Source organism: Salvelinus sp. IW2-2015, unplaced genomic scaffold (genome assembly GCF_002910315.2).
Source record: "Salvelinus sp. IW2-2015 unplaced genomic scaffold, ASM291031v2 Un_scaffold5013, whole genome shotgun sequence".
In the NCBI taxonomy this organism is placed as follows: domain Eukaryota; kingdom Metazoa; phylum Chordata; class Actinopteri; order Salmoniformes; family Salmonidae; genus Salvelinus; species Salvelinus sp. IW2-2015.
The window spans coordinates 10,375-23,451 of NW_019946281.1; the positions used below are offsets into that span (position 1 = coordinate 10,375).

The 13,077-nt window shown below is 44.4% G+C and overlaps 1 protein-coding gene across 1 annotated transcript in view; it reads right to left on the reverse strand.

Moving 5' to 3' along the window:
- LOC112077877 (anoctamin-5-like) overlaps positions 1-13,077 on the reverse strand; it is a gene marked incomplete at its 3' end in the record, with an annotated part of 20,981 nt that overhangs the window by 5,042 nt on the left and 2,862 nt on the right. The window lies entirely within an intron of this gene.

Here is a 13,077-nt window from a genome sequence, read left to right on the forward strand (position 1 = left end):
ACACACACACACACACACACACACACACACACACACACACACACACACACACACACACACACACACACACGTGGTCAGCTGAAATACACAGACAAAGCCCCGTTTTCCCAGACACACATTAAGTCCTTGACTGAAAAGCCTTATATCAATAGAGATTATGTGTCTGGGAAGCTGGCCCATAAGGTACATCATAACAAAGGACAGCCTTAGATGCATTCAGTAAGGTAGACAGTCTTCAGTTCACTCCAACTCTAAACGTTTCAAACAGGCGTTTCAAGGCACAATCAAACAGTAGCTGAGCACATAATTGAATACAGCCAAGGCTCTGAGCCACTCATCCAAAGCACAGCAACGTCACTGCAAATCAATCCATGTACTGTCACTGTAACTAGATACATCAATACCAAGATGAAGAATCACACACAGCAACACAGTATTACCTCTCTCCTGCAGAGGACGGACGACATGCAAGGAGCAAGAGCAACGCAATTCAATTTCAACCTTGGCTCAGAGTGGGACTGACAGTGTTTTAACTACTTTACAGACAATCATAATATCAGTAAAAAAATCAAAAAAATCCCAGTTTATGCTACAAAACTAACTTTATAAAGAGGTTTTAAAAATAGGTTATATTTGACTCAATTCTATGACGTACAGTAAGGCATTGTTGGCAGAATAGATGGATGGTGTTCAACGCACGATTCATATAATTCACCTATACATTTCCTGGTTGTCCCAAAACATATTGCTATCAGGTTGTACATTTAGCCAGTAACCGAAAGGTTGCTGGATCGAATCCCCGAGCTGACAAGGTAAAAAATCTGTCATTCTGCACCTGAACAAGGCAGTTAACCCACTGTTCCCCGGTAGGACGTCATTGTAAATAAGAATTTGTTCTTAACTGGCTTGCCTAGTTAAATAAAGGTTAAAAAATAAATAATTTCAATTTGATCTTGTTGTTGATGTGCGTAACTGAGGGAGAGACAGCCTACCTTGTCATGGTTGTTTGATCAATAGGACTCTGTAAAGTTTACAAATGTAAGAGGACTACCGTGGTATTTACATATTTACAGAAATCCATCCAGGTATATTTTGTGGCTTTCGAGGAATGTGTTCTAATGATCTAAAGTTGTGCTGTTGCTACTTCCTGTAAACACACACGGTCCAGTTCAAAGTGAATGATGGCAGGGCCTACTTCCTGTAAACACACACAGTCCAGTTTAAAGTGAATGATGGCATGGCCTACTTCCTGTAAACACACACAGTCCAGTTCAAAGTGAATGATGGCATGGCCTACTTCCTGTAAACACACACAGTCCAGTTGAAAGTGATGATGGTAGGCTACTTCCTGTAAACCACGTCCAGTTGAAAGTGAATGATGGCAGGGACCTTACTTCCTGTAAACACACACGGTCAGTTTGAAAGTGAAGTGATGGCAGGGCCTACTTCTGTAAACAACCACACGTCCAGTTGAAAGTGAATGATGAGGCACTTCCTGTTACCGTCTAAAGTGTGTGCGCCTCTTTCCTGTAAACACACACAGTCCAGTTGAAAGTGAATGATGGCAGGGCTACTTCCTGTAAACACACAGGTCCAGTTGAAAGTGAATGATGGAGGGCTACTCTTGTAAACACACACGTCCAGTTGAAAGTGATATGATGGCAGGGCTACTCTGAAACACACACCAGTCAGTTTGAAAGTGGATGATGGAGGACCCTATTCTGTAAACACACACGGTCAGTTGAAAGTGAATGATGGCAGGGCTACTTCTGTAACACACCGTTCCAGTGAAAGTGAATTGATGGGCAGGGCATACTTCCTGTAACACAACGGTCCAGTTTTAAAAGTGAATTGATGGCAGGGCTACTTCCTTGTAACACACACAGGTTCCAGGTTTGAAAGTGAATGATGGCAGGCCTTACTTCCTGTAAACACACACGGTCCAGTCTGAAAGTAATGATGGCAGGGCCTATTCTTAAAACACAACGTCCAGTTGAAAGTAATTTGATGGAGGGCCTACTTCCTGTAAAAACAACCCGGTCCAGGTTGAAATTAATGATGCAGGGCCCTACTTCCTGTAAACAACACGGTCCACGTTTAAAGTGATGATGGCAGGCTACTTCTGTAAACAAACAGTCCTTTAAAGAGTGAATGATGGCCGGGCCTCTTCCTGTAAACACTACCGGTCAGTTTAAAGGTGAATGAGGAGGGCCTACTTCTGTAAACCACACGTCAGTTTTAAAAGTGAATGATGGCAGGGCTACTTCCGTGTAAACAACACAGTCCAGTTTAAAGTGAAGTGATGCAGGGCATACTTTCTGTAAACACCACTCGGTTCCAGTTGAAGTGAACTTGAGGCATGGGCCTACTTTCTGTAAACACACCCACAGTCAGTTCAAGTGAATTGGCAGGGTACTTCTTGTAACACACACGGGTCCAGTTGACAAGTGAATGATGGCATGGCCTACTTCTGTAAACACTACACAGTTCCAGTTTCCAAAGGTGATGATGGCAGGGCCTATTCCTTGTAACACACGACGGTCCAGTTGAAAGTGAATGCATGGCATGGCTACTTCCTGTAAACACAACGCGTCCATTGTTGAAGTGAATGGATGGCAGGGCCTACTTCCTGTAAACACACACTCAGTTGAAAGGTTGAATGATGGCATTGGACTTCCTGTTAAAAACCACCACGGTCCAGTTGAAAGTGAATGTGGCAGGGCTACGTTCCTGTAAACACCACACGGTCAGTTGATTAACAGTGAATGATGCATGGCCTACTTCTGTAAACAACAACATTCACGCGTCCGTTTAAAGTGAATGATGGCAGGGCTATTCTGTAAACCACACAGTCCAGTTGAAAGTAATGATGGATGGCTACTTCCTGTAAAAACACGGTCAGTTGAAAGTGAATGATTGGCATGGCCTATTCTGTAAACCACACGGTCCAAGTTTAAAGTGAATGAATGGCAGGGCACTTCCTGTAAACACACACAGTCAGTTGAAAGTGAATGATGGAATGGGCTACTCCTGGTAAACACACCGGTCAGTTGAAGAGTGAATGAAATGGCAGGGCCTACTTCTGTAAAACACACCACAGCTCAGTTTTAAAGTGAATGCAATGGCATGGCCTACTTCCTGTAACAACACGGTCCAGTTTAAAGTGAATGGATGGCATGGCTATTCTTCTGTAAACAAACGGTCAGTTTAAGTGAATGATGGCAGGGCTACTTCTGTAAACCACACAGTCCAGTTTTACAAAGTGAATGATGGCATGGCCTACTTCCTGTAAACACACACGGTCCAGTTTTAAAGTGAATGATGGCAGGGTCCTACTTCCTGTAAACACACACAGTCCAGTTCAAAGTGAATGATGGAGGGCCTACTTCCTGTAAAAAACACAGTCCAGTTTTAAAGTGAATGATGGCATGGCCTACTTCCTGTAAAACACCAGGTCCAGTTTAAAGTGAATGATGGCAGGGCCTACTTCCCGTAAACCACACACAGTCCAGTTCAAAGTGAATTGATGGCATGGCTACTTCCTGTAAACACACACGGTCCAGTTCAAAGTGAATGATGGCAGGGCCTACTTTCCTGTAAACACACAGTCAGTTCAAAGTGAATGATGGCGCATACTTCTGTAAACACACACGGTCCAGTTCAAAGTGAATGATGGAGGGCCTACTTCCTGTAAACACCACAGTCAGTTCAAAGTGAATGATGGAAGGGCCTACTTCCTGTAAACACACAGTCCAGTTTAAAGTGAATGATGGAAGGGCTACTTCTGTAACACAAGTCCAGTTTAAAGTGAATGATGGAAGGGCTACTTCCTGTAAACACACACAGTCCAGTTTAAAGTGAATGATGGCAGGGCCTACTTCTGTAAACACACAGTCCAGTTTAAAGTGATGATGCAGGTCTGTGTGGCAAATGGCTTGTTTATATACTGGAAAAAATATATAAACACAACATGCAACAGTACATATAAGGAAATCAGTCGATTAAAACAATTCATTAGCTCTAAGCTATGGATTTCATAGATGAGTAGGGTTTCAGCCATGGGTGGGCCTTGGGAGGGCATAGGCCCACGACTGGCAGCCGGCCACCATGGGGAGCAGAGCTTGGCAGCCAGGCCACCCACTGGGGAGCAGGCCCACCGGGAGCCAGCCACCGACTTGCGCAGGCCCCACCACTGGGGAGCCAGGCCCAACCGACTTTGGCAAGCCAGGCCACCAGGTGGGGGCAGGCCACCCACTGGGGAGCCAGGCCCACTGACTTGGCACCAGGCCCAGCCACTGGGGAGCCAGGCCCAGCACTGGGGGCCAGGCCCAGCCAATCAGAAATGAATTTGGTTTCCCCCTCGGTCTTGGACAAGACAGATATTTTGATGAGGTTTTATTTACTGCAGTGTTATTAATTGTCCAAACGCACTGACGCATTCACACTATAATATTAGTATAGAATTTTCACATTGCGCGTAGCATACCCTTCCAGCCATTACAATGAGCCTGTCCTCCTATACCTCCTCCCACCAGCTCCTCTGATATCCCGGTGCATCCAGCCTGGCCCTAGCCTGATCCCAGATCTGTTTGTGCTGTCTTGCCAGATAGACTGCAATAGATCTAGGTTCAGGCTAACATGGACTCGACGGTTTGAACTCTAAACGTACTTCCAATTAATTTTCTTATTTAGAGCACCTTTTTGAAAACTCTGCTTTGTGTAATCTGAATGAACCATCCCACCCCAGAGGAGATGCCAGCCATGTTGCCAAGCACTGCAGGCTCTGCAATGGGCCAAGCGGTAGGCTACAGCCTGTAAAGAAAGAAATAGGCCTGCTCGTGATCAACACACAGGAAGGAGTGCCTATTGAGAAGAGGAGACCTGTTCCCTGTCATTGCTGGTACAGCTGTTCAATGACCTATAAATAACTAAGCAACTGAACCAGAGCTGGCGTACTAACACAGCTACAGCCTGGATCACATGCTAATAGAATTGGCCACAACAAAAACTGGACAGACGTCAGCAAACACTGGACACAGACGTCCAGCCAAAATGGACAAAGCGTCGAACTGGACACAGACGTCCAGCCAACACACTGGACACAGACGTCCAGCCAACACACTGGATACAGACGTCTGAGCAACACCTGGACAGACACACTGGAATCACAGACCACCAGCCAACACACTGGATACAGACGTCCAGCCAACACATGGATACAGAGTCAGCAACACACTGGACACAGACACACTGGACACAGACACACTGGACACAGACGTCCAGCCAACACACTGGACACAGACACACTGGACACAAACACACTGGACACAGACACACTGGACACAGACGACCAGCCAACACACTGGACACAGACGACCAGCCAACACACTGGACACAGACGTCCAGCCAACACACTGGACACAGACGTCCAGCCAACACACTGGACACAGACGGCCAGCCAACACCTTGGACACAGACGTCCAGCCAACACACTGGACACAGACATCCAGCCAACACACTGGACACAGACGTCCAGACAACACACTGGACACAGACACACTGGACACAGACGTCCAGCCAACACACTGGACACAGACGTCCAGCCAACGAGCCCCAAACACACTCACTTACTCTCCTCCCCTCTCCTTTACTACCTCACATGCTCATACCTCACCAGTCCAGTCACATCCTGGCACAAGCCCACACTCACTCAGACATCCAGAGGAGGGAGGAAGGAGAGAGAGAGGAGGGAGAGGAGAGAGAGGAGGGGAGCACAGAGTGAGCAGCAGAGATAGAGGATAGAGCCAGCTACAGGAGAGGGGAAGAGAGAGAGAGAGAGGACAGAGCCAGCTAGAGGAAAGGGGAAGAGAGTGAGAGAGAGAGAGAGAGAGAGAGAGAGAGAAAGGGAGAGCGACAGAGGAGAGAGGCAGGGGAGGGGGAGAGAGAGAGAGGTTGTTTATTATCTTTTTCACTTGCATATGTTTCCCATGTCAACAAAAGGGAAAATTAACATAAATATGGGTTATATTTACAACAGTGTTTGTTCTTCACTGGTTGCCCTTTTCTTGTGGCAACAGGTCACAAATCTTGCTGCTGTGATGGCACACTGTGGTATTTCACCCAGTAGATTTGGGAGTTTATGAAAATCGGGTTTGTTTTCGAATTCTTTGTGGGTCTGTGTAATCTGAGGGAAATATGTGTCTCTAATATGGTCATACATTTGGCAAGAGGTCAGGAAGTGCAGCTCAGTTTCCACCTCATTTTGTAGGCAGTGTGCACATAGCCTGTCTTCTCTTGAGAGCCAGGTCTGCCTACGGCGGCCTTTCTCAATAACAAGGCTATGCTCACTGAGTCTGTACGTAGTCAAAGCTTTCCTGAAGTTTGGGTCAGTCACAGTAGTCGGGTATTCTGTGGGGAGTGTGCACATATCTCTGTCTAACAATAAGCTATTCAAGGAGTCTGTAACTGATACTATACTACACAATACAAAACAACCTTAAGACCTGACAATAACACTGGAGAACAAAGTACAGACAGCAGGCAGGTTGATAACACTGGAGAACGAAGTACAGACAGCAGGCAGGTTGATAACACTGGACACCTGTTCGCCAGGGAGAAAGATAACACCAGACCGGACACATATTACTGTATTTGACTGGTTCATGTGTCATATAATTTACAGGAGAAGCCAGAGGAATGTCAACAAACCATCAGCTTGTGAAAAAAAAACAATTTACTCCTTATATTCACTTGTCCCTTGGCCTTTAACCTTTAACATTAACCCTTCAACTTATCTCTATCTATCTTATCTATCTTATCTCTAAGGTGGGAATCAATATGGTAGAAGCTCCACCCAGACACTTCAGATCTGGGGACATGGAAGGGTTAGATTATGGGTGCCTGTAGGTGGGAGTGTAGTGTTGGGGGTGGTTGTAGGTGTCCGTGTGTGTGTGTGATGGGGGTTAGGTGGGGTTGTAGTGGTGTGGACTGTGTGTAGGGTGTAATGGGGGTGTTGTGTGATGGTGTGTGCTCGTGTGGTGGTTTGTGTGTGGTGTGTGTTGTGTGGTGGTGTGTGTGTGTTTGTTTTTCCGTGTTATAGAAAGTTTGTGTTGTTTGTTTAGTGTCGATGGTGTTTACAGTCTTATAAGTCAAGGCGTGAAGGGCTGTTGTTAACATAGCCTGGCATCATCTCTGTGTTATGAGTGTTTATTGGACACCGGGAACGCGCGTTTGCACTGGCGCTGTAATGCGTGTCCGTGTGTTTCTGGAGTATCTAGGGGATATTGTGTGCTAGGATATATTGGTGAGAGATGCGATACATGGTGGGCCTAAATGTAATACGCAGGTGGAAGACCGCACGCGCGTGGAAGGCGGAATATGGCCGAAACATGAGGGAAGGGTTAGGGACGGATGTTGTAGTCGAAGACGGTGTAGGCCTGAGGGGTAAGATAATGGGTTATGGGGGATCCCCTTTTTGGAAATAAAGATGTATTTCTAGCACACCGTAGCTGGGGAAGGCTGATCTATACGTAGTGGGGCCTCTGCTCTGTCCCGGCGTGTCTGTCAGGAGTCGAAGCACTAAAGCATTGAGTACTAACTCTGATAATTTAATTTGTATATACATATATATATATATATGATAATATTGTGATGGAAAACTTGGTAATTGTAGACTATAGGGCAAGTCAGCTGAGAAAAAAAAATCTTATTTGACAATGATGGCCTACCCTGGCCAAACCCTAGACCCGGGATGATGGCTGGGCCAGTTGTGCGCGCGCGTATTGGACTTCCAAAAATCACGGGTGTGATACAGCCTGGAATCGAGACCAGGGTTCTGTACTGAGGATGGCGCAGTGCCTTAGAAGCGCGCGTGGCGCCACTGGAGGGGTAAGGGTTCGGGGAGCCCGAACCTAATGCTAAGTTGCTGTGTCTACGTTGACAGTCCTGTTTAATCCTCTCAATGGCTTGTGTTGCTGGCTCCGTCTTACCTATCTAGGTTTAGTTTCCGACTTCGGATTATGGTGGTTGCCTGAACCAGAATGCTGGTTTACAGGAGACGTTTGAATATGCTGATGTCTGCCTTGTAAGGCCCAGGACAAGAGGCATTGACCATACACCAGGCTTTTCAAGCTTAATAATGTCATAAAATAAGTTCGGTATTTAACAAGAATGACGTTTCGGCTGAGGCAACTATCGTCAGTTACTGACGGCGTCGTGGGCGGCAGTGCATTGGTACTTCTAAAAAAAGGTCCGAATTAAAAATACAAATACCTTTGTCTGTACAAAAAAAAGAAATAATCTTCTTCAGTTATTTTTTGGACCAAGTACGCATGCCGCCAAATCCATCCTGCCTCTGTAAACTTCTGCGCAACTATTACAGTTTGACAGTGAGATGTTCAGCAGACGGCTCTTATCTCCTGAGGCCGACAGGGGGGGAGCGAATTAACGGTTTAAGTGCCTGCTAGTTCAAAGCGGCTCACATCCGACAGATGTTTCGTACCTGGTCGCTCGGCGATTGCGAAAACCGAGCAAACTTTCCGTCACTGACCAACGTTTCTTACCTCACCGCTAGGCAACCTGCCCCCATACGGATTTAAAATCACACACTACCGCCAAAAGTTTTTTAAAACACCTACTCATTGCAAGGGTTTTTCTTTATTTTTACTGATTTTCAATATACAAACGGCTTTCTTCCATACTACATCGGCGAGATTACAGTACCAGTCCAAAAGTTCGGACACCTTACTCATTCAAGGGTTTTTTCTTATTTTGACATATTTTCTACATTGTAGGAATAATAGTGAAGACATCAAAACTATGAAATAACACGTAGGAATCACTGTTAGTTATCCAAAAAAGTGTTTAAACAAATCAAAATAGATTCTATTTTGAGATTCTTCAATAGCTGAGTGCCTTTGCCTGGTGACAGCTTGTGACAGGCTCTTTGATGCATTCCTTAAACCAGCGCATTCACGGCCGAAGGATGCTTTTCCACAGTCCTGTTGAAGGAGTTCGCCACATATCGCTGAGCACTTGTTGGCTGCTTTTTCCTTCACTCTTGCGGTCCGCCAGGCATACCGCCAAACCATCTACAAATTAGTTTAGGGTCGGGGGATTGAAAGAATAGGTGTCCTAGAAATCATACACTCACTAAAAATGTACCCATCATTGTCTACTTAATCTACTAAGCAAAAATATTATTGCATTCCATGTAGCACTGTGAAACAGGTTGATATGACGTTCATAACTACGGATCATCGTGAGGTTGGGGTCCTGTCTTAGGGCCGGCGATCGAGCAGGTAGCGCCTGTGCATGTCAGTAATGAGAGATTTTATTGGAGGTGCAGAAGAGTGGATCATTGACGTATCACTCTAAACCGGTGTGAAATATCTTTTCAATATAACCAAAAAATATATTGTATTTTCAGCGGTTTTGAAGCTGCTGTTCAAAACAGAAAAGTAAAAAGATGCAAAAATTAAACTTAATGGGGGGAGTATAGAAATAGCGCATATAAAACAGATCTACCGTCTCTCTTAATTAAACTTGATGAGAATGACAGATCTTATAACTCATATTTCATTGTTGATGAGCTGGTCAGGTCACCCAAAAGTAACATTTTGCAGCTTTAAGTTTTGAAAGCTGGTGGAAATAGCAATTTGAATGGCTGCTTCCTGGGCATAAAGGGAGACATCTAATATTCAAGCAACGTCTCCTGTATAAACACAGATTCTGGTTTCAGGGTTGTTGCTATAGGGTGTCTGAGATGTTGGGTAGATGTATGGTGTTGCATGGTGTCTGAGTTGTTGGTAGTATGTACGGTGTTGCCAGGGGGTGTTTTATAGAGACATGCCAGTCCCAGTACTCATCTGGTACAGGGTGTTGTGTTCAGTAGGCACGAAATGAAAACACATAGATACTACTTGAAATGCTAATTTTTGGTGTGTTTATTGCCAAAACATTTTGCTACGGTTTGTCCATCAATGAACACGACCCAGGTCTGTATGTTGTTAGTCCTTCAGGTTAACTCGTACAGATGTAGGATCTTAATAAATTTCCTTAAAATATATGCAAACTTTAGTGTATTTTTTTGTTTTAATCAAGGCTTCTAAAGTTTGTAATTAATTCTCCACTGACTTGATGATTTGCCCTGTTGCTTGGCAGGATTATTTTCCTGTTGCGTAGAAAACTGGTATCAAATTAAGATCCTCCACCTTTGCCTAGTATGTAGTTGGTCCCTCTCTCCACTCCTCTCTACTGCCCCGTTTGGTTCCTTCCTCCACAAACAGATGTGGAGAAAAAGGGCTTCTGTTCCTGGAATGTCAATCTGCTGTCCAGGCGGTGGACATATGGTTAAATCCACGGGCTTGGTTGTGATGGCTATGTTATATACCGTATACGGTGCAGTGTTTCTTCATCCTGGTTCTGGTAACCCCAGAGCGCCTACAAGTAGGGTGGATCATGGTCAGTTTTACCTCATAGTATTAACACACCCGATTCCACTAATGTTGATGAGTTGATTATTTAAATGACGTGTTGTTGTGTTGTCAAGGGAAAACACTCATAATAGTGTGCACCCCTTTGTGTCCCAGGACCAGCATTGTAAGCCTCGTATGGCATGTCCTGTTTATATATAATGTTTTGACATCATCATTGCAAATCAACTGCATTCTCATTTCTTCTTTTTTTTTTAAAACACTTCAACTTCAACCTCCGGTAAATGAAATGGCTCTTTGGCTAGCTTTTGCTATCAGCCTATATCAATGAGCGATTAGCATTCTAGCAACACTGTCTGCAACAGTATCCAAAATATTTATTCTTGCAAAAAGAGCACAAGCAAACTATATCTTAACGAGCTGTTCAAGCAAGAAATCAAACATCCTTGTAAAAGTATGAGAAACCAAAAAAATGATTTTGTTTAGAAAGTAATTAACGTAAATCTCGGGCTGTTAATGATCCGTGCAGATTGTGCATGATTTCTTGATCACTAGCACCGCCTTTCAAGTATGTACTAACGGCGCCAAGAGCGCGCATCTGTGCCTGATGTCAGTGTGTCTGCGGTAGATCATTTTCACCCCGTGGTAGATAGTAGTATTGTGTGATGGGTGGTGCCGTGGCAATGTTCCCTCTCGTGTTTTGTTAGTCATGACAAATTTCAGGTCTGCTGAGCGGCAAACTTTGTGAAAGTTCAGTGGCAACTTCCAGTGTGTTTACTGTGAACACTGAGGCTGTAACCGCTTTAAGTTACAATTTTACTGTGAACACTGAGGCTGTAGCCCTTTAAGTTACAGTTTTACTGTGAACACTGAGGCTGTAACTGCTTTAAGTTACAGTTTTACTGTGAACTGAAGCTGAACTGCTTTAAGTTACAGTTTTACTGTGAAACTGAGGCTGTAACATCTTAAGTTACAGTTTTACTGTGACAGACCATAGGCTTAGTGAACTGCTTTAAGTTACGAGTGTTTACTGTGAACACTGTAGGCTAGTAGCCCTTTAAGTTACAGTTTTACTGTGAACACTGAGGGGCTGTAACCGCTTTAAGTTACAGTTTTACTGTGAACACTGAGGCTTGTAACTGCTTTAGTTACAGTTTTATCTCCGTGAACACTGAGGCTGGTCAAACCGCTTTAAAGTTACAGTTTTTACTGTGAAACACACTGCAGGCCTGTATGCTATAAGTCATTCCGCCCTGCTGCGTTTAACAGTTAAGCAGTTTTACTGTGAACACTGAGGCCTAGTGTAGTCTTGCCTTTAAAGTTACACGCTTTTTACTGTGGAGACACTTGAAGGCTAGAAGTACCATGCTTTTTTCGTAAAGTTTTAACTGTGAATACCTACTTGAGAGGCTGTAGCCGCGCTGCTTTAAGTTACAATTCTAGACGTGTCGAACACTGAGGCTGTACCTCAGTGTTCACAGTTTGAATGACTTAAGATAAAACTACTTGTATAAAACCAGCACGGTGCTTTAAGTTGGCAATTTTACTGGTGACACGTACCACCGCGTGTTCCCCCTGCTTTTGCTCCAGCGTTGTATACCCAAGAAAACCGTACATGTTCAGCCCGAGTAAACAATGGACTGTACACTTTAAAGCAAGGCTGTTACCAATTTTATAATCTGTGGGAAACATGAGGGCTCCGTCATGCACCAGTGCTTCCTTCATGACAGTTTACAATAAGTAAAAATTAGTAAACTGTTTTATACCAAAACACACACGGTTAGCTATTAGAAGCTCCTGTTGTTATCCCAGTAACACTCTCTTTATTGGTTTAGCTACAACGAAAGCCCAGGTACTACAGCCCTTTAGAGTTACAACGTTTTAACTGTGAACAACTGGAGCCGCTTGTAAGTGATGTCCTCACAGTAAAACTGTAACTTAAAGGCAGTAGCGTACCACGAGCCAAAGGTCCTCAGTGTTCCACTCACCCAGTAAAAAACTGTACTTAAAGAAGCGTGCCTGGTACCCTCGTGCTTCCTATTGCTGTTTAGTCAGACCCTCCTCACCAAGTGTCTTTCACAAAAACAGTAAACCTGTAACTTTAAAGCGGCTGCAGCTTCCCTCACGTGTTGACAGTAAAGACTGTAACTTAAACGTTACCACGTGCTTGCCTTCAGTGTTCATAACAGTAAAGAACTGTAACGTTATACAAAAAACAGGCACACGTCGGTTTTAGCTCTGTTGAACAAAGAAGCGCCTCAGTGTTCACACAGTTGAAAGGCTGTACACGCTTTACAGGGTTATTACTATAAGAAAGGGTCTAACAGGTGTACACCGTTCTTAAGACAAAACGCTTGTCAACACCTTGAGGGTTTCAGCTGTACGCGCGGCGCAGTAATACGCTTTAAAGTTTACATGTTATACTTAAACTGTGGTAACATACATCTAGAAGGCACGTGTTTAAGCACGCCTCCTTAGTTGTTTAACAGTTACAGTTTTATACTAACAAATTCCATTATTACTGTGACGACTGAGGCTGTACAGTAAACTGTTAACCGCTTAAGAGGCTACGCGTGGTACACAATGCTTTAGTTACAGTTTTACTATATTGAACCTCGTGAATGAACACTGAGGCTGTGAACCG